Consider the following 23,052-nt stretch of genomic DNA (forward strand, 5'->3'; position numbering starts at 1 on the left):
GGGGGGGCCGAGAAAAAACATTAATTATTTTTCTTTAAGGTGGACCTTTAGTCTTGTGCACTATTGAAAGCAAAATGGGTGTATTGCATCGCTTAAGTGTCAGTGCTATATTAAATAAACATCGCCCTCGGTTCCAGGCGTGTAGCAGGTAGCCTGTGACTGATCTCAGACCTCTGTCTAATGTCAGTAAATGAAGTCAGTGGTATTTGAAGGCATGAGCTCATTTTTCCATTCATGCTGCACAGAAGTTCAGTGTAAAAGACACCTCCACTCAGAGTGAGTGAGAGAACCTCATCTACTTCAATTTAGATCATTAGATGAGTGCACACCATCGTGTTTTCTCACCTTCCCGAAACCTCACTCTACGGATATCACCCCCCGCAACAGAAAGACGGACGCACACACCAACACACGCACATATTTTATCTTCATATACAAGTGCATCCACTTCCCTGTGCAATTTCACAATAATCTGATTGTAATTGAGGGTTGCATATCGAATAGGGCTGTATACAACATCAAAACGTTCTCCATCACCCTCCCTCAAAACCTCCATCTTATCCATCACGCCATGACATCAGCCCTTGTCTCGGTTACACATCCTCCCCAGTGTCCTGATGGCTGAGATAACGCAGGAAAGTCACTGATTAGCTGGGAATCTCATTACATGGAGTAAAAGGGAGCGACTAGTTTTCTCTGTGTACATTTTCAAAGAATGGTATCGGATGTTATACCTTTCCTGTGACCCCTGTACAGTTAGGAACCAAATTCATCTCGGGTTAAATGAGGAACAAAGTATACGCCATCCAACTTTGATCTCTCTGATGTTCAGAAGGTGATGATTCAGTTGAGTTATAGCAGTGGGCATTTTATGTCTGCTGTATTTAGCCATTGAATATCACACAGCATCTGGTACATTCACCTGCTCTGTCCTATCTGAGGAGCAAATGATTGCTGATGGCCTTACAGCAAACCTGGAACCCAATACAATACACTTTGTTAATGGTGACTCCGTTTAAAATAAATAAATAATTCAAAATTAAATAATGCACCAGGTCTAGTGTTCTTTGTATTCATGCTGGTTCAGCTTTGAAAAATGTTTATACTGTTTTCAAGAAAAAAAAATGAAATACATTTGTCAAAAGTAATATTTTATTTGATAATTATATTTATTAATTTATTTTCAGGGAGTTTTAAAATAATGTTAAAAACTAAAAAACATTATTGACCTTGATCCATAGACAGAGAGAGTCAGCATGGGTCTTATATGCTTTATTTGTTCTCTTATTTATTTGATTATTTATTAAAAAAAATTAATGGTTTTAGATTTTTGTTTAGATTTTTTTCTGAATCTGTCTGCATGTTGGTTGCACCACATGACTTTGATTTGGCGGACATATTAATAAGCAATGAACAGTGATTTTATTTACAAGCCTTCCATTATTTTATTGGGGCTTTGTTCTACATTATAAATTACTTTATGTCCCAAAAAATATTATATATATTTTTTTCTTAATTTGGTCTAGACAAAAATAACATGAGTGTGACTCTTCTTCTGCCAAAGATGTTTTATGTGAATGGGTGGGTCTGACCGGCTGCGTTTATTTTTAGCTATTCAATTACACTTGCTATTGCATAATCACCGGAGATTCAAAACAAGTCGCCGCTTGTTATTTAAACCCTTTTGAGAACATGTTTGTGTGGAGCATCACACTCCGTGGGAGAATACCTGTGGTAGGATTCATTTCACCTTTGCTACTGTAACTGGTGGCCCTGTTTCTTGGGACACTCAGATATCACATTCTTTTTTACAAATACACTTGCAAAATCTTTCAGTCATGCCATTTATTTGTGTGTATGTTTTTTTTAATTACAGTTTAGTTCAACTCATGTGGGACAAAGCACCAAGGTTAATCTCAGCTTTGTTACCCCTGCATGCACTGAACAGAATAGCTGGGCACATCATCTTTCATTGAGACTATCATGTCGCATTCAGCCCTGGGCAATCTGGGAGTTAGGAGCATCTCCTGTTACCCATAACTGAGTATCCTGCCACTGCCATGGTGAAAGTCAATACAGCCTCTGTAATGCTCGAAGGCGGCAAAATAGGCTTAGGTCATTGAGCAAACATTGAACAGTTATGTACCCACGTCGTCGTCGTTCCAGGCCCAAGCGTTCAAACTCTTACATTCATATTTCAGTGGATGTCAGGAGGAACAGATGGGGTCATTCAGCAAAAGTGCTCGATAAGGTTTATGGTTCTATCGCACAGCAACAGAATCCAATGAAATAAATCCAGAGGCCTGTTTGTCAGAGGTAAACATAAGGTAAGCTCTGTTGGTTTCAGTAAAGCACCTGTCTTCCGCTATAGGCTACAGTTGAGCTGTAGGCTATATTGTTTAACCCGAGAGAAACACGTCTTGTGGAAAAAGCTTGACTACTTTAGGTTCCTCTCATTATAGTAATGCTTAAAGTGCTTGTTTTAATTGCCTCATATCAATACATTGATATTTTAGTAAAGCAATACTTTACCTTTTAGACTGAGTCAGTTAGCACTGAGATCATTGTAATGTCACACCATTAATGTGTGGCTGCGCTGACCTTTTCCAACCACCATAGTTGTGGTAGGTGGCGCCACCGTGTGGTCATTGTGAGAACAATTTGTTCCAGTTTGGCTTGTTTGTATTAGGCCAAAAAACTGAATTAGGCCAAAATTCTTAAAGAGAGTTTTTGAAGGGAAAATGGAAAACGTTTGTTTTTCAGTGGCAACTGGATTAGCCTACTTATTGTATTCTAATCCACTGGTAGACATCTGAAATTGCTGCTATGTTTAACTTACTACTGGTGCATTAAGGATTAGTAATTATAAATATATTGCATGCATTAATGTGGTTATATATTATAGACATATAAATATATATAATAATAACTTTTTCTTTAATCCAATCAACTAGTAGACCTAAATAAGCCTAAGTACTTTTACTGGTAGCTATACCTACATTCTCCAGTAGATGGCAGGACAAGCATGAAATATCTCATTAAAAGAATATTCTTGTTGTCATTTTAGTAGTTCTTTAAAAAAAATAGGCTACTTAAGTATGGTATACCAAACTGTCAGACATATCTTATGGCCAAAGCTCTTAAACTTCATTAAACATAACCTGATTATTTACACAATGTAAGAACATTAACAGGATGTAAGAACAGTTAAGTGTTTTTTTATTAGTGCTGCTGTCATTTTCCCACCAAAATGATGTCATTTTCTGGAGGATGATGTCATTAGGTTCCTGGCTTTTGTTTGTTAAAGTGATATTGCAAAAGTCAAACATGATTAAAAGTTGTGCTGATGATGTAAGGAAAATACATTATTACCAAGTAAAAAAAGAAAAGGAAAAAGAAATATAATTTTTTTATTCAAGAAAGGAAAATTTGACCTGACATTAACAAAAAAATTACTTTTTTAAGTGAATTACTTATTTGTAATATTTTAATAAAATAAAATTAATATGATTTCTATTGATCTTTTAACCGACATATTGCAGAAAGACACATATGATGGAAACATGAACATGTACTGCAAAGCATGTGCATTAAACCATAGTCATGATCCAAATATAATATTATCATTTATACATAATTTGTGCATGAACATATATATCCAAAGTCTGTATGCGTGTTTGAGTGAAATACTAAGAAAGCATGTGAGAAACAAGAATTCGCATTGATCTCCTTTCATAACTCAACTAATACCTGCATGTAAATACGAGAAATCTATAGAAAAGTGTCTTGCTCTTTCCAGATCTTTTTTTAAAAAACAATTAGACTTTAACCTCTGAATGTACACACACACATCCACGTACATTTACTGTATAAAAATCCTATATAAACATTAAAACCAATCAGACCTAAACAGAGAAATTCTAAATCTTTAAAACATTCACTAGGTTGTAAACATTTAAAACTGTGTGTCGGGCCTATATCAGTCATTAGACCTCAAAAACATTTCATTTCTGTGCGTCGTTCCTCCCAGCATGCACATATACACTTCTCATCTCCTCCTCTTGCTTTCATTATTCTCCCTCTCCATCTCTTTCATGCCCTCTGTTCTTTCCTGCCTTCCTCACCACCTCTCCCCCCATCCCTGGTGAAATATGAACGGGAAGATGAGTGAAAGCCAGCCTGCAGTGAACCTCATGGGCCGTGCGAGAAGCACAAGGTCGGCAGGTAATAATGGCAGGCTCTTTTTTTTTTTGGAACGGACCAGGATTTCAGCAGCATTTTATTTTCTGTTGATGAAAAGAAGAGAAGACAGGAGAATATCTGGAAGTGTAGAATAACACCCGTGTGGCTGGACGGCTGCAGTAGATGACAGATTCTGTATTTTTCCTCTGCCTGTTTGCTGATGCATCTGTGGAACATTCCTGTATTCAAATAAGACTTTTTCTGAAGTCATCGTGCAAACTTACAAACATGATGAAGAAAGACTACAATCAAACAAAAATCACTGAAATAAGCGAAACAAAACCTCTCATTCTTGCAATTCGTCAGATAAATGACCCTTTCCCATATTCATCATTCATATTCTGTCAGCGCTTGTGTTTTTCTGTCTTGTTTGTTGTCACAGGTGCAGATGTCTGTTGGCTTTTGTTTACCTCAGATCTAAATGTTTCTCTGCCATCCATTAACTTTAAGTAGGCTATATTAAAGATATTTGAACAAAAAAAAAAGATTTTATTAATAAATTAGGTGACAATTGGTATAAATTAAATGTAACAGATTATAACTGTGCTGTCCGTAGTCTTTTCAGTTTTGTATACATGCTATTCACAGATATTTAAAAAAAAAAAAAAAAAAAAGGTTTTGAGTAAGAGTAAAAGAAAGTAAAAATATAGGCTATACATCATTATATAATTTATCATTTTAGCATTTATAAAACAGCTGCACGTTTTTCTAATTTTCTGGTCATTTTTGGATTTTTAAATGCAATGTTGTTTGTATAAACAGCTTCTTCTAGGCATTTATTTCTCAAAAAAAATTTTAAGTAGATGGCGTACATTTGAAGTTTGATGTTTTTATGCTTTTAAAATGTGTCTTTTGGGGATTTTTCTTAATGGATGTGTAGTCTGAACTCACAGTCAAATACTGAAATAAATATTGCATTAAAAACCGTTTCAAAATAAATAAGATAACCAACTATAGTTACCAAATGCAGACTAATCAAAGGATAACAGTGTAATAATATACAATAACTTCAATAATGTATATGTAAATTAATGTGTAATAGTGTGTGACGTTATGTAGGGTTCACTAATACCGGTTTAATGTATTTTTAGCCTTGTTGTGCATAAAAGATTTATTTCAGAACAAAAAAAAAATAGTACCAACCCCAAACTTTTGAACAGTAGTGTACATTTTGTAGACAAATTAATAATATAATATAGGCCTATATATAATTGTTTATGTCTTAAATAGCTCATAAGACATATGTTCAGGCCTCACAAAGCTGTCCCGAACAACTCTACAGCAAGTGTTCAGACGTTCCCCCCTGTGGTGAAGACAGACCCCCACTCTCCCCTGCTCGAGCTAACCTGGAGCGTCAGCACCCCCACTGGGTCCTGGCTGTTTATCTCTTCCGAAGCGCCCGTGATTAATGAGGCCCTGAACACATCCTCTTTCCCCTAAACCAGCTGAATAAACAGGCCACGTTATTCCAGCCCAGCCTTGCCTGGGAGCTCAGCTACAGGTTGCCAAAATCCCCTGGTTGTCCCGCACAACTCCCCAAGACCCCCTGGCTCTCTCCTGGGATGGTCCCGTCACGCACAGGGGGACAGCAGAGGGCGATGAGGGGAAGAGCAGGAGGAGAGTACAGAAACTTTGTTGGAGCTGAAATCACATAATCACAATTTTTACATCATTTTTAAATGGATAGTTCATACAAAAATAAAAATGTCATTATTTAATCACCCTCAAAACACACACACACAAGAAACATGTCTCAGTTGTTTTTGTCCATACAATGAAAATAAATAGGGTCCAGTGTTGATTTTAACCCCACTGACTTTCATTGTATGAGAAAAATAAAAAAAAGTAAATATGTATTATATATATATATAGGCTATATATTAGTTCTCCCACAGAAGACAGTGAGTCTAACAGGTTTGGAAAGACATGAAAATGCTGAGATAATTTACATTTTCTTGTGAACCATCTCTTTAAAATGAGCCGTTTCATTTTACAGGTACTTTTTTTTAAATAAGTCACTTGGTGAAGCACCGTGACTGAATGCTGATGTTTGACTATTCAAGATTGTACCCGTTTCATTTGGCACTGAGCTGGAAGACTGATTACTACATTTCTGTGTCTCGACACACTGGTGAAGTAGATCGATATCAGAGAACAAAAACCACTGCCTTTCCCTACTTGATCCAACCACAGACGGCATTCCAGCTGGAACTGGGACTTTGTTTTTTACCCTATTATTTTTTTATTAGTACGTGGGAGATTTTTAAAAAATACTTTACCATTTCTCTTTTCCTTTATTATTATCTTAATTTTCCATACGACACGGAGAATCCCGTCCACTTGTTCAGTTGTTGAGTACATGAGGCTTTAGTTTATTTGTTTAGGAAGGAGAGGGGTGCTAGAAGTTTGTTTCCTATACGCTGCTCTGGTGTCAAAAGTTGTACTCTCCACTCATCAGGGGGCTTTCCGCAGTGACAGTACGAGCTTTACGGAGGCTGTTCCCTCTCTGTGTTTCACCAGGGTTTTATGTGTTTCTCGCTCACTTCACTTTTAGGCCATTTGTCCATAAGCATTTCCTCCTCTGTCTGTTTATGTTTCTGCCCGTAGTGTCTCAACTCACACCTCCCAAACTGGAGCTGATCATTGAGTTTGACTAATGACCGGACCTTTACAAGCCTCCTTCACCCAAATGTGAAGGGTAGCCATCGCAAAACCATTACACATGGCCAATTACACTATTAAGAGCAATCTGGGCTCAAAACAAACAAAAGCTTGGCCCACTAAGCTGCTTTCTCTATAATGAACAAATGTTGAACGGGGCAGCCTCACCTTAACACTTGTGTGGGGTTGTTCAAGGTTTTGTTGCTGTATATTGTCTATAGCAATGATTCCTGACAGGTACAGGGAGTACTTGAAAAGAGTTTGATTTTGAAATTAGTGCTTTGAAAATGTGCATTATCTATTAGCACTATTTACACAATTAATTTTCTTTCTTTTTTTAATGTTTTAATTTCTCAGTATTTTTTAATGAATGGCTTAAAACCCAAACCATTATGCAACTAAATGCAGTAAATACAATTCATGATTTTATACTTTATATATGAATAGTATTTTTATAAACTCTCTATATATCTACCACTTGGTGGGTCAATTTTTCAATCGATTGTTTAAAAATTAATTACTGTAATATTGACTTTTTTCAACAAAAAAAATAGTATCTTACAATACTGTTGTTTCTTACAATACTCACGTAATCTGTAACGGATAACAAACTAGTAACATTTGTTTAAAACAACAGAATGAAAAATATATATATATATATATGCCAAGTTCTGTCATGAAAATCTAGATGATGCAGGCTGATGGGTCCTTAATGCATTGCAACCTGATGATATTTACATCATTAATGGCGCATCTGCAGCCAATGAGCTTGCTGCTCAAAATATTATAGCTGGTTAGCATTCACTATAGCAGCGGCGCACTTTCAGAGTTGCTCTTAAACCCCTCACCTTCCCCAGCTCCACCTGTATAGATCTGCCACGGGTTATTTTTGTATATTCTATTTGTGCTGCAGCAGTTTGTCTTACATGCTCATAGCAGCGTATCGGTGTATGTATTGGCAGTAACAAGGCTGCATGTAAGGTTGCAGGCCATCAGATTAAAACTAAAAAAAATGCATCCATCCATCATATAAGAACTCCACATGGCTCTGGGTTAATAAAGGCCTTCTTGAGCAAAACGATGAGTTTGTCTAAGAAAAATATTCATATTTAAAACTTAAAATAACTAACTTCCGGCCAAATGAACATACGGATCTGACTTAAGTGTAAAGCGCAACTTATGTGAGTAATGCAACATACTGCTGATATTTACACTACGCCATGATGCGCTACATTACTTCTGACGTCATAAGTTGCGCAAGTTGCGCTTTACACTTAAATCAGATCTGTATGTTTAGTTAGTTAAATTAGGAACTCCAAGGCACTCGAAATATGTGAAAAAAAGTTAAAAAGCCTTTATTGATGAATGGCTCTACGTAAAAACGTTTTTAGAGCCATTCATCAATAAAGGCTTTTTAACTTTTTTTCACATATTTCGAGTGCCTTGGAGTTCCTAATTTAACTAACTAGATTCTATATCCCATCCAAAGAGCACCGAGATTTTTACACCCTGAAGCAGCACTTCTATTTGCATCCTTTGCTCAGATCTGTATGTTTGTTTGGCCGGAAGCTAGTTATTTTACTTAATAAAGTTTTAAATATTAATATTTTTCTTACACAAACTCATCGTTTTACAGAAGGACTTTATTATACACTGCTTGGAAGCGTCAGGGTGATTATTAATATAACTCCGATTGTATTTGTTTGAAAGAAGAAAGTCATATACACCTGACTTGAGGGTGAGTAAATCATGGGCTAATTTTCATTTTTAATTGAACTACTCCTTTAAAAAGAACATTTTTTGAAGATGTATACCTACTGATGGGGCTGTGGAGGAACCCCAAAAAAGGAGAAAAAATAAAAAAGGTGAGTATGTGATAGTCTGCGTTGATTTGCTTGTCAACAGCCAGTTTCAATCCAAACACCGAAGAGACTGTTAAAATTTAGAAAGGAAATTGTTCCAGAAAATCAATGGTCTTGGTTGGATAGTGATGCCTGACCGAGGCTGGATAGAACACTTCAGCCTGGGCCTGTGTGGCGAGACAGAGAGGGAATGTGTGGAGGTGTGAGCTGAGCGATAGGGAGCAGGGGTGATTACTGTCGACAGGGACTGCAGACATCATCTCAGTGATACAAGCTTCCCTTTCCTCAAAACCAGCTCCTCTTTGAGTCGTAACCCACTGGGACTGAGAAACATCTGGAGCATGGTGATGTGCACGTTGCAAGGAGTGAGATTTTTACGGTGAAAATATTCAGAGTTTTTAATGTCTATAGGGACAATTGTTGATGTGAATTGAAAGAAGAAATGGAAGCAATATGATATACACATTGAAGTCAGTGCATTATTAATATATCAAATGTAGACTTACATTGGCAAAACTACTGTTTTAGCCCACAAACTCAAGTAACTATGTTTGAGGTCATGTATGGAAACATAACTGTGGCCGAACTCAAAAAGAAAGAACCACTATAGATGTTTTGGGGATTTTTTGGAGCTTGTGTGCGTATTTGATTAAATAAATATTGGAGTAAAATGATTTCGATTTGTCTCAAGTTTTTTTTTTTAAGTCATCTGTTTTGCATCCCATCATGGAATTTGAGTTCAAAGGTCAAGTTCACATTCCCTGAAGACAATGGAGGTATAGGTTAAAGCATCATGTTTTTTGGAACTGAGACGACGCTTGTATTGTTTTCAATTAGAGCTTGTGAGTATGAGTTTTAGCACTACATCTGTGTGTGTGTGTGTGTGTGCGTGCGTGTGCGTGTGCGTGTGTGTGTGTGTGTGTGCGCGTGTGTGCGCGTGTGTGTGTGTGTGTGTGTGTGTGTGTGTGTGTGTGTGTGTGTGTGTGTGTGTGTGTGTGTGTGTGTGTGTGTGTGTGTGTGTGTGTGTGTGTGTGTGTGTGTGTGTGTGTGTGTGTGTGTGTGTGTGTGTGTGTGTGTGTGTGTGTGTGTGTAAAAGGGGTGGAGGTCTATAGGCTGTGGCCTGCAAGTCGCCGGTAGGTATTCTCCTGGGGCACCACACTCATATGTGGAAAAGCGCTTGACGCTCTTCCTCGCTAGAAGCGGAGCAGAGAGGTGGCCGAAGTGGAGCCAACCCAGAAGAACACAAACAGAGGTGCTGCGTGAGCCACAAATCCCTGCTTCCTCTGAAACTTCCAGCCTGCTATTTTCCTGTCCAAATTCCACAGCCATTAAACTTTTCCTGGCAGCCGTTCAGAAAACAACAGAGCAAACCTCACCCAGAGCCCCCTTTCCCTCCCCTCAGCCCCTGCACCAGCACTTGGGATATCGGAGATCGGCAGTCGAGCTCCTTAAATAAAAGTCTGACTTCATAGTTGTTTTTGCCATGTATCAGATTTCCTCCAAAGTGTCTACCGGCCTTCAAAAGGGACAAAATGAGGTGTTGCTGAGAGTGTGGCTCCTGTTCCGTCTATTTGGTCTCCACGGTGTCTGACTGTGTCCCATAGTGCAGAAATTATGTAAAACATGGTAATAATATAATATAATATAATATCATATAGCCAAATATCATATAATATAATATAATAATAAAAAAAACAACGAAAGAAAGAAATTAATTAATTAATTAAAAAACAAAAGGATGCATGTTTAAATGTATCAGTAAAGACAAAAGATTTCTATTTGAGATAAAGGTTGTTCTTTTTTACGTATTATTAATCAAAGATTCCTGGAAAAAAAATGATCACAGTCTCTATAAAATATAAAGCTGTAAATGGCTGCTGGAAATTTAGCTTTGTCATCACAGACATAAAGTACGTTTTGACCTATATTTAAAAAACAGTTATTTTAAATATTAGTTTTTTTTTAACTGTATTTTTGATTAAATGAACGCAGTCTTGCTGAGTACATGAGACTTCTTTCAAAAACATTAAAAAATCTTACCAACCCCAAACTTTTATATAATATAATTATAATACAATATAATAAACTTATGAATTGTTATAATATATAATTGTGATCCACACTATGTGTATTTTGGAGGAATGCTCACTTCAGGATAAAATAAATACATCATTTCTCTCAAACTTCTCTGTAAACTGTAATCAATGACTCAGACTCTACCTTCCTTCATCTCTGTCTCGTACCTTGCCTCTTCTTTTAACCTCTCCAGAGGAATCCCATGAGGATACCAAGGCCATGCAGCTGCTGTGAGTTGTAAAAGGCAGAGAAAACGAATGAGAGGAGAGTGAGCAGTCCGTGCGGGTCAAGGGTCAGATCTTCAATGCTAAATGAAAACAATCTGGAGCTGCTTGTGAACTGTGAGTCAAACCAAAATACAGTTTAAAAGTGAGTCAAAATCAACTAAGGACCAAGTTTAGAAATAATAAAGAGACTGTGATTTAGATAGAAAGAGACAACACCTGTGGATGCAGAATGCAGAGTGCCTGACTTAGAGCTGCGTGATTCATCGTTAAATGAAACACCCACGTTATCTCATTCCCAAAATGACAATGATTCGCCTGTGTCTATTAATCCTTTGACAAGTACAATCACAGCAAAAATTCAGATCGCTGTCCCATAGAGAGCAGTTGTCATGTATACTAGGTATGAAACAGCTTCACAAACAGTCTTTAAACCACACAGTATGGTTATTTCTGTGTTACAAACAGAAAATCACTGAAGAACTGGGATAAAAGTTTATAGTTCGGATACAGGCTCTCGGAGTGAGTCATTGAATCATTAATTCAAATGTTTTTTTCAAATAATTCATTCATTTTAAATAGACTGCAGGAGTTAACATTTGTCAGAACCTCTAGTAAATTACATTATATATTTTGTAAAAAAATATATATTTTGTCAAAATCGTCGGAGAATCATGATGTTTAAAGCTACAGTGTGTAGGATTTACTCCCATCTAGCGGTGAAATTGTATATGACTACCAACTGAATATTACTTTCTAGCCCCTCCCATTCCGAGGGCGTTTTAACTCCTACGATGGCCGTATTATATGCCGTCAGTCGCGAGTAATCTCCCCCTCGCATTCGTCACGTTGCCACTGAGTGTAATAGCGCGAAAGGCGAAGCTTGAATTTCCAGGTATGTCCCTCTTTGGCTAATGTATTTTCAAGATGTTGGCGCAACATGGCTGCCGCCATTCGAGCGACTCGCTCGTATGTATTCTGAATGGCAGATTCTACGCTTACGAGAATACTTGATTAGTTGGTGGAAGTAATTACACACGAATGAGCACATATCATTTTTAAAGAAGAAGTGTTTTTTTGCTAAGAATCAACTTAAAAAATTACACAGTGTAGCTTTAAAACAAACAAACAACAACAACAAAATTCTCAAATTATCAGAAACATGCAGCTCTAGCCTGACTCTTAAAGCTTCAAAGAGATGAGTGGTCCTCAACTGAGATGGACTACGTTATAATAACTCTGAAAACCGATCGCCTGGCAGGAGCTGGTTAGACTGCTGCTTAGACTTCCTCTTCAGACTCGGACAAATTTCACTGTAATCACTGCAAGGGTAGATTTCCTGTCTTTCATTCATATGGTCAGGGGGAAATGAAAGCAGGTGACTGGGGAACGCAGTCCTGGTGGTGTGGTGGATGGAGGAGACAAGTGGAAAAGGGGCTGCAGACAGCATGTTGGATCTTGTTCCAGTCTACAGCTAATTTACAGCAGTGTTATGGAAATCAAAGGCTAGTTTGCAGTTCATCAAAAAGGCTGTTCCGTGTCGCAGGATTAACACTGCAATCCGTCACTATGTCCAGCTGTCATGTGCCTACTTCACTGCCAGATCAGTAAGCAGATAGGCTATCTATCATAATAAGCCTAATTTACAAAGAATCTTGTTTGTGCTAGAAAGAATTATAATGACTTACATGATAATATTCAACTTATGTTATATATTGCTTTTATTGTTATATAGTGGTATATATTGGCGCTTTTCCACTGCATGGTACGGCTCGGTTCGGTTCGGTACGGTTCAACACGGCGTGGAGCGGTTCGGTTCGCTTTGCTTTTCCACTGCGTGGTACGACTCAACTTGGTACGGCACGGTTTGGTTTGCTTTAGCTCGGTTGCTTTTCCACTGCAGTTAGTACCGCTTCAAAGTGGGTGGGACTGATCGTTAAGTTGTATGTCTGGTGGTAGCCGTGTGCGGCTAAGAGCTGTGCTACTTCCGCTCCTCGGCAACCAACGAGAGGAACGTCTGCACCTCGTCCACTGACCACGATTCAGCCATTTCTTGTTTGATTTTTTTGAACTTTTTTTGTCAAGTAAAAACTCTAAAAACAGGTGCTACCGCGTTTGCTGTTGTCTGGCTATTTAAATATAGCGGGTTTAGTGTCTCGTGTAGCAAATATACAATGACGCTGAAGTGACGATTCTGTCTGACCAATCAGTGATCTGCAGTGTTTTCACGTCACGTTTAGTATCGGTACGGTACGCTTGGAACCTCAACAGAGGTGGTACCATTTAAAGCGAGCTGAAGCGAGCCGTACCGTACCGTACCATGCAGTGGAAATGCGCCATAAGAGAGCCGTGCCGAACCGAGCCGTACCGTACCATGCAGTGGAAAAGCGCCAAAGCGTGCCGTGCCGTACCGAACCGTACCGTACCATGCAGTGGAAAAGCGCCATATCATGTGTGTATGAGGGATGTATGGCATTGTTAGTCGCTTATACTATATGTGCTGACTTGTTAAAAATGGGCAATATTTATTTTGCTTCCTCGTTGTTTAGTTGTAATGGTAAATACAGTCTAAAGTCTAAATACCTCTAAATATACAAAAATCCGGTGACTAAACGGCATTGTACTCTGCTAGCTTTCCTGTAGACATGCTAGCATAGGCTACATGCTAACTGTTTGAAAAATGTCAGAATACTGTTGGTAAGCTTTGAATACCTCTGTAATTTTTATGAATCTGTAGTTGTGAAACGCGTGTGAATAAGAGTATGACCTACACTGTAAAAAAATTCCGTAAAAATACGGTAAAATGTACCATATTAATTTGAAGGAATTTTCCGTATTTGTCTTTTACAGGACTTTTACCCGTATTTTGAATTACGCGTTGCATTGTGGGAACTAGAACCTGATCGGCGCGAAAAGTTTGAGACGCAACCGCCATTACACACGCAGATGACCGCGGCCAAAGTTGCTTTTTAAAGTCGGATTTCGGATGTGTGGAAGTTATTCTGACACTTCTGTGGTAAAAAGCTAAAATTATATTTAGCTAAATGTCAAATAAGCTGTTTACGTAACGTTATTTAGTTGCCATCCGGCTTGTTAGGCAAATGAATGTCGGACCCGTCGTGTTTATCATGTAATGCTTATCGTCACACATTGAAATATTTTATTTCACACTCGTGGAAGTTCCCCTGGTTGTATGTGTTATAGTGTCCTCGTTGTAACTGGTTTATTGGCTTTTATTTAGTCGGTGATGCAGTTTATTTCGTGCCGAGCGCACCCGTTAACCAGGATGAAGGGCAGTAACGTTACTCGTGTTTTTGGAGCAGTTTAATGGCTTCAAACAAAGGCTACCAGATGAATCGTCGAGAAAAGGAAAGGCCATTTAAGATTTTATTTAAAAGGCATGAAGATACAACGTGAAGACTGTGTGTGAAGATGCAGTACAGCTGGATCAAGGAAAACACCACATTTTCTGCCAAATGAGGTACGTTAATGTTATGTTTATGTTAGACTTTTTATTGTCTTGTTTTTGTTTTAGACGACACACAGACATTAACGTTATACACACACGACACATATTATATGACTTTAAACCCCTAATAATGACCTTGACAGAATAATTTACATTTAACATGACTGCTATTATACTTTATTATAGTTTGTTTCATAGTTTCTGTTGTTTTCTTATCTATTGACAGGACTTTGCTGATGTAACGTTAAGTTACTGTGCATCCCAAGCACCACCCTGCATGCTTATGGGTTTGTATTTTGTTTTATTAGTATTTTTATTATTATTAATCATTATGAGTACTCAATATTGGCAAAACACATTTAAATTTAAAGTCTGAGGAAAAATGTTTATAGAAAAAGTTGGTTGCTGAATAACTGTTACCCCCTTCAAAGATTTTTACGCTTATAGGTCAGTAGAAAAACATTGTATTAGGAAGATTTAAACAACTGTTTTTGGAGTGGTTTTTCTGAAGTGGTAGTGTAATGTTTTTCATTTTTTGTAATATCTTATTTGTTTAAGGTGATGGGATTTCAGGATTGCTGTCATTCAATAAGTTATTGACCACATCTCCTACCCTATTGAGGCAGTGAGCTACAAAATGGCACTTATCCTGGAGTTCATAAAGGTAAGCAACACATTTTTAATGAAATTATTTATAGAGCATGTTGTTGTGTTACTGTTTATAATTGAAAATAATGAAACATATAAGGTATAGTTGAGCAGACAAGCTAACATAACATGCAATTGGAGTCCACTGTAAACAGAAGTCTTAGCATTTAATACAGTGTTTGAATTTTAAAGAATTAGGGATGGCAGTTGATAATTTAACGAACGTGAAATACTGTACGATTGTTTTTCAACCTCAACCTGGTCTGCATGATACTTTGTAGTTCAATTTCCTTCATTTAATTTAATGTGTAGCTAAAAATATATATATTTTTTCTTCATATGCAACTTTCCTGTGCAGAAATCCTGAATGAAGGTCGAAAAGGCTGAGATGAAGGAACCCAAACGTCTACACATTCCTCCAAGACTGCTGAAGTTCCTGTATGAACAACTGAAAATCCATGTAAAGTTTAAAGGGATAGTTCACTTTGAAATTAAATTTTGGTATGTTTTAGCTCAGTGGTTCCCAAACCTGTCCTGAAAGACCCACAACACTGCACGTTTTCTTTGTCTCCCTAATCAAACACACCTGATTCAACTCATCAGCTCATGATCACATGGGTTAATGAGCTGATGAGTGTAATCAGGTGTGTTTGATTAGGGAGACAAAGAAAACGTGCAGTGTTGTGGGTCTTTCAGGACAGGTTTGGGAACCAGTGTTTTATCTTACCTGAAGTCCATCTAAGATGTCGGTGTCTTTGTCTCCACAGTAGTTTAAATTGATAAATTTAGGTCAAGCCGTTCTTGTCTGTCAGTCATATAATTCAGGTCTATAGGCACTGTCTCCAAAAGCATACAGAGAAAAGTCCAAATTACACAATTCCCCATCGTAAGTGCACATTGATGGCCTAAGACATGAAACAAGCGGTTTGTGTGATAAAACGAACAGTATTTATATAATTTTTATCTCTGACACAACAACGTCCAAGTGATCTCCCGGATGAGTTCGCGCGAGCTTGCGTAAATGTATTTTTTTACATCGGTTTAAACATCACGGATAGGCGCAAACTAGTACCATTTCTATTAGCCGTCCTACCTACAATCTCTGTTCTGTGCATAGGTTCTGATGTAAACAATGAGTGACGTACACGCGCGAGAGATCACTTCCGGCGCTCTACGGCGCTTGCGCAGGCTAAGTAAACAGATCACTTGGACGTGGTTGTGTAAAAGAGATAAAAACGATATAAATACTGTTCGTTTTATCACACAAACCGCTTGTTTCGTGTCTTAGGCCATCGATGTGCACTTACGATGGGGAATTGTGTAATTTGGACTTTCCTCTGCATGCTTTTGGAGACAGTGCCTATAGACCTGCATTATATGACTGACAGACAACAACGGTTTGACCTAAAAATATTAAAATTTAAACTACTGCGGAGACAAAGACACCGACATCTTGGATGGACTTCAGGTAAGATAAAACATACCAACATTGTATTTCAAAGTGAACTATCCCTTTAAGCTTTTGTCAAATCTCAAAATGGACCTTTAACTGAACATACCGAAGAATGAAAGTTTTTCACGCAAGTTGTTCACTCCAAAATTAAAATAATGTCATTTATTACTCACCCTGCTGATGTTCCAACCCTGCAAGACTTTAGTTCATCTTCAGAACAAAAATTAAGATTTTTTAATGAAACCTGAGAGCTTTCTCTTCCTCTGTTGACAGCTTATGCAACTACCACTTTCAAGCTCCAGAAAGGTAGTAAAGACATCATTAAAGTAATACGGTGTCCTAACCAGATTGTTATTTTTCTGTCCACACCATATGCGTCGTGACCATGTAAAGCGACAAAAACAATTAAAAACCACAGCCAATCAGAACAGTGTGTAGACAGGTTCTCTTGGCACAGCAGTCACAATGAAATTGATAAGTACATAATCAAATTAATAAATATTACACCATTTAAACAACTGAGTGACTGAAACAATCTTTGTCATAGAATACACTTGTTTGTTCACAATGAGTTGACAGTTTTTTTTTGTAGTGTTCCAGCTGCAATGTCGCAGAAAAATAGAAACCGTTTCTAAAATAGAATCGTCACGTGTCACTGGTTAGGACAAAAACTCAGATTGACATGGAAAATATACCTTTTATCGTGTGTTGCGTGTAGTTAGAACACGGTGTAATCTATGTATTTTCATTGGTTTAACCCCCCCAAAAAAGCGATGCAAATGCTTTGTGTGTGGAAAAATTGTCTTTTGTCACAATATTTTGATACATTCACATGAGCATCTCAGTGGCTTGTGTTCTCACCCATGCATTCTCACCCTGCTGGGTCAGCAGCACGCATGCATTGTGGCGCTCTTGTGATCGTGTCAGCGATCTATATTTTGTGAGAAAAGATGTCTATTTTTCTTCTTTACACAAAACATTTGTGCCACTTCATAAATTTGAGGTTAAACCACTGGAGTCACATGGATTACATTTATGTCTGTATACCTTTCTGAACCTTGAAATTGGTAGTTGCGTAAGATGTCAATGGAGGGACAGAAATCTCTCAGATTTCCTCAAAAAGATCTTAATTTTTGTTATGGAGACGAATGGAAGTCTTGTGGGGTGTGGAACAACATGAGCGTGAGTAATTAATGAGAATTTAAATTTTTGGGTGAACTAAGGAATATGGTGTTCTCTTACAGAAAAATGGCATTAACACTAACATTTCACTCTACTATTGACTAAGTCTCAAGCTGTCTTAATGATAAAAGCAGAAGACCTGTATTCATATTCCATTTGTTTTTGTTTCTTTCTTTCTGTATTGTATTTGTATTGTATTGCATTTGAAAATGTTTTGAATCTTGACTTTCACAGTTAATTAAGTTTTTTTTTCAAAGAATTTTGTGAGCTATTTGGTGGAAGTACCTGCTCATGTTTTCTTTTTTTAATTCTGTCTCTTGTTTGTTTAATGTCTAAACTTATTCCACAATACAAGCACTTTTTAATGGGTCTTTGTACATTGTTTCATTTGTCATATATATGTATATATCTTTACTCATTGAATGCATTTAAGAATGTTTACATGAATATTTGTACAAAAATAAACCATGTTCAATTTGTATATATGGTTCTTGAATTATTTGCTACCAAAATATATGCTATAAAATTTCTATAAATATAGAAATTTCTGTGTAAGGATTATCCGTTAATAGTACGGAAAATGTACTGTTAATATACAGAATTTTCCGTTTTATAGGTGAAGGAACTGTCCGTAATTTAACGGAAAATGTCCTGGTAATTTTCTGCCAGTACATTATCCGTTTTTTTACGGAATTATTTTTTACAGTGTAGCTATAGTTTTGGGGACAAAAAAATATGAAAAATCTCCTTTTAAAAATTTTGTCCAAAAATAAAATTCATTAAAATAGATTGTGAATAGAGTGGTGCAGGTATGACGACAGAACCTGAAGTCTACGCTGGTTCTGTTTTATAATGGGGTTCAATAGATGAGTAAAATAAAGCCTGTGGTAAACATAAATTAATGATACTTTGACGTTTTGTAACGTTTTGTGACGTTTTGTTTTTATCTAGTTACTTATTAAAAATGTATGTTTTCAAAATTGAACATAACTGCTTCAAAATTATGTTTTTGCTATCTGTGTGTGTAATTTATTTTGTAGAACAAAACGTCAAAGTACCGTCAAGTTATTTTTACCACAGGCTTTAAAAAGTATTTTTCTCATAAATTTAAAAACCCCAGTATAAAACCCCATAGGAAAATCTTGAAGGAACCAGCGGCGAATTAGACTTCCCGGTTCTGACATCTACACCACTCTATAATGAATTTAGTTTCGAGGCCTGTTCACATAACGATAACTATTACGAAATCTGCTAGGGGAAATGTTTCGCCCTTGCTTGAAATTCACGATTGTATGGATTGAATGAAATGACTGCATTTTGCCCGCAAAGTTTTGCCAAACATTGTTAAATGTGACAAAACTATAAATAGTTTATATAAATTGTATATGTCTATAAAAATTATAAATGGCTAGATTTAAAGTCTGTATGAAACGGAAGTTGCGATATATTGTGACGTATATCCGAGTGAAACGGCTTCTCGTACAAGAAAAAAAGTAGGGCGTGACTTGAATTGGATTGTTGTGGTTTGCTTTCATGGTGACTTTAAGAACTGCATAAGTCAATGGAAAGTCCCAGTTTAGATGTGAGGCAAACGTGTGTATGTGTACGTCCTCCATGCAGTATGCAGTGTGTATATTCTCAGAGCCCCAGTGGGTTTGCCTCGCTTTCCTCCTGCACACAATCCTCAGTGCGACTCATTCAATCCTTGAACTCTGCTCTGACCTCTGCCTGTTGTTTTCCCAAAAGTTCTCAAAGTTCTCAGATATCTCATTTCATACCAGAGGAGGCACTGACCAGTAAACGAAAGTATCTGACTGATGCCAGAGAAAGCAGCCATCATAGTGTGCTCATGGGACGGGACCAAAGACTAATTAGATTTGTTCAGACGAGTTTAGAATAGTTTTTCTCAAAGAGGAGAAATCTGAGGACAGTCCCAACTATGTTGTCTTAAGTGAAACTGAGATGTTGTTTGTTGATCTTTTTACAACATAGGCTACTTGTGTTGTCAGGCTTCTGTTGGTATTATCACTAATGAGAATCCATGTTGACATATGCTGTGTGTTTAAATGGCCGCACAGCTATCATATCACATTTAAGAAAAGTCACATGAGTGCTGTTGTAATGAATGTCAGAAAGGTTTTATTGATTTTATGCAGCAGTTCTATAAACAAGAAGTTCATTTTGATGAACGTACGTATCAAATTTGGCTGAATTTCAAAAAAACTAACAGCATGTGTCCACTGGCACAGAGTGAAAGAAGCTGAGCGACACTCTCACACGCCTGGGGGATTGTGGGATCGAAATCCTCTATCAAATCTGGATTATTTGTGTTGCTAAATGGCACGCAATAAAAAAAAATGTATTGTATGGTGGAGAAAATGCTATTACTTTAAATAAAGCTCTTTTTGATTATGCCATGATAGTCACTTGACAAAATAGTGTTGTCTCTAAGGCATGGTACAAACATGTTACTCGCGGTAAATTAGGAGGTTCAAACAATAAGACTAACTTTGAGCTATAAAACAATGATTCGTTTTCTGTTGCTCACCTGTCTCATAAAACACATAATATATTAAAGCATCTTTGGTGTTTCCATTGTTTCTATGAAAATAAAACAGGAAATCGAGGGTAACACGGGTATGACATCATTGAAAGGCGACGCAATGACACGGGCCGTTACTCTGGTTAAAAATGCTGATTTCTCTTGAATTTAAAAATATTTAGTTGTAATATAAGTACAAGTCAACAATATACAACATTGTTTTAGTGGTTTTTGGATAATCCAAAATTCTTACATATTGTGCCTTTAATTAACATTGACCTACATCAACAAATTATGTTTTATAAACAAAGTTCGGGGGGAGCACGTTCAAATAATTGATCCAATTATCACATCATTCCAACCAGCTGTCAACAATCAGTAATCAACATTTCTGTCCAATCAGCATGAGTGGAGACCTATATACATACTCATTTGACTCACCAACGTTCAGCATCCCTCCACCACCCCGTCTCCTCACACTCACCTGGTTACTTCCTAAACCAGCAATACGGGGGGAGTACTCTGGGTTCGGGCCGAATACCGAGCCCGGAGCCCTCTCATTGGACAGCACGCCAAATATGCATACCATTTATTCCATCTGACTTATTTGTAAGTGTGAACTCGTGAAATTTAGTAAAAAGGTTAGCTAGTTAGTTCATAAAACTGTAAAAATCCATTGTAAAACATCAAACTTGATTTTGAAGAGGTGTATGTAGTGCTGCTGCTAACTCAAGCATACTCATGCTAACTTGCTTATATGGCTTATATCCACTGTTTGTCACTCACAACGCAGCTTGTAAAACATCAAACGTGATTTTGACTATGTGTATGTTTGTTTCATTGACAAATGCAGACCATGCAACATTGTTTAGCATTTACTAAAAAGACTGTTCTTATCTTGAGCAGTTGAATCTGCAGAACTAATTTACAGCAAACTAGTAACCAGACTGGTGAAATGTTGAGCAAGCAATCTCATTGGCTGCAGGATCAGCAGAAGCCAATACAGCTTGTGCCATGGTGATGATGTGATTGCTTGTAGATTTCATGTAAAGGACCTATATTAGCGTTTCATGACTACATATGAAAATCTAATGGAATACAAAATGAAAACAAAAACATGTAAAGCCCTTGTCCTAGTCCTCATTAAAAAAAGGGTTAATTCTTTCATAAAAGAACTGGACTGGCCAGCCTGCTTGGCACGGTCAGTAACTGGTAGGCAGCAGGCCAAGCAGGTTCCCCCATAAGGCCAGTTCCAGCCGCTTATGTCTGAGACTTGAGCTTTGTTTGTCTGCTCCATACAGCTCAGTATCCAACAGACGTGAGCAAGACACACAAGCCTGGCATTACCACTGCTCACACACTAATCCTGCCCAGACCAAACAGCTTACCCTGGCCAGGGGGAACATGCTTGTGAAAGCAGGTGTTAATTAGAGCCAGCTCAGTGTGGTGGTGCTGCTGGTGTATGCGTGTCTGTGATTTAGCCAGTGAAGAATGGGTGGGCTCATGTGCTGTGACATCACACTCATACCGTCCCGGTGAGGGAGCGCGCACCGACAGGACTTTCATTGTTTGCTGGGAACGGGATCCATGTGTTAGAAATCCTCCTCCCACGTGCCGCAGACATAGACTCGGACTGAAACCCAACACTGGGCCCAGGAGCACCATGCTGATGAAAGACAGTATGAAGGCTCCAGAAATCCCAGCCTGTCACGCCACAGCTCAGCCATCGCCACCCCCAGTCCCCCGCCCCTGCATGGCCTTATGGGAGATGAAGTCTGAGTGTGGGGGTGGTTAGGAGAGGGGAAATAGGGGAGTGTGTTGAGCAGATGAAGTTTATAATTGACATTCTTCAATACTTCAAAATGGCTAAAAACTCTTGAAAACAGAACAGGATAGTATTTGATTTTGAACAGTATAAGAAAGAGTATTTTTCATGCAGTCGGACATATAAAGCATGTTTGAAATGTTCATTAATGCACCTGGCAAGTGCAGTTTTAGTATATAGTTCACGGTTTTAGTAAGGGGATTACTCTTAAATTTAGGGAGCTTTTTGGATTGATTTAAAATTGCTAAATAAAAACACCCATAAAAACAATCATTCTAGGTTTTAAGCATTGTAACAATTTCAATCTGTTCAGTTTCATTGTGTTGTGGTGTTCCCTGTCCCTATTAGAGTTCTGTTTGCAGCTTAATTGCTGATTATGTTCACCTGTTGTTTATTTAGTTACCTCATTATCTCTGTATATTTAAGTCATTAGGTTTCTCTGTTGGTTCTCGTGGTTCTGTGTTGTCTTGGTATTATGTGGTTGCGCTATTATGTTTCCCATGTGATCTTTGTATAACCATTTGTATTCATCATGGAAGACCGTTTTTGTTGATATTCCCTCTTGCTATGGGTTTATTACAGCCACTGAGTGCATCAAGGATAGATTCAACCTTACTTTTTTCTCTTTTTTTATGTGTAGAAATATGTCATTTGTCTCTAATTTCTCAAAAATAAGAGGAAAGTGACAGTTGAAGGTCATAAATATAATTCATTTTACATAATCAAACAAACGTCGTTCCAAGCCCGTAAGACTTTCGTTCATCTTCGGAACAGACATCTTTTTGATGAAATCCGAGTGCTTTCTGTCCCTCCATCGACAGCTACGCAACTGAGACTTTGACGCTCAAAAAGTTCATAAAGAGATATG

The 23,052-nt window shown here is 37.6% G+C and overlaps 2 long non-coding RNA genes across 3 annotated transcripts; both read left to right on the top strand.

The window, feature by feature from the left end:
• The first annotated feature begins 1,601 nt into the window (after positions 1 to 1,601).
• LOC306989268 lies at positions 1,602 to 4,579 on the top strand. The gene is made up of 3 exons (XR_013795611.1): positions 1,602 to 1,734; positions 1,877 to 2,327; positions 4,164 to 4,579. It is a non-coding gene; the product is annotated as an uncharacterized lncRNA (long non-coding RNA).
• A 9,259-nt stretch (positions 4,580 to 13,838) lies between these two features.
• On the top strand, positions 13,839 to 15,760 carry LOC306989867. 2 transcript variants are annotated; one of them, XR_013795756.1, is made up of 5 exons: positions 13,839 to 14,081; positions 14,307 to 14,546; positions 14,761 to 14,821; positions 15,093 to 15,198; positions 15,541 to 15,760. It is a non-coding gene; the product is annotated as an uncharacterized lncRNA (long non-coding RNA). The 2 variants fall into 2 exon arrangements; XR_013795755.1 differs by having other exon boundaries at positions 13,839 to 14,546.
• Positions 15,761 to 23,052: the final 7,292 nt, after the last annotated feature.

Source organism: Phoxinus phoxinus (genome assembly GCF_949152265.1).
Source record: "Phoxinus phoxinus genome assembly, chromosome: 21".
NCBI lineage: Eukaryota > Metazoa > Chordata > Actinopteri > Cypriniformes > Leuciscidae > Phoxinus > Phoxinus phoxinus.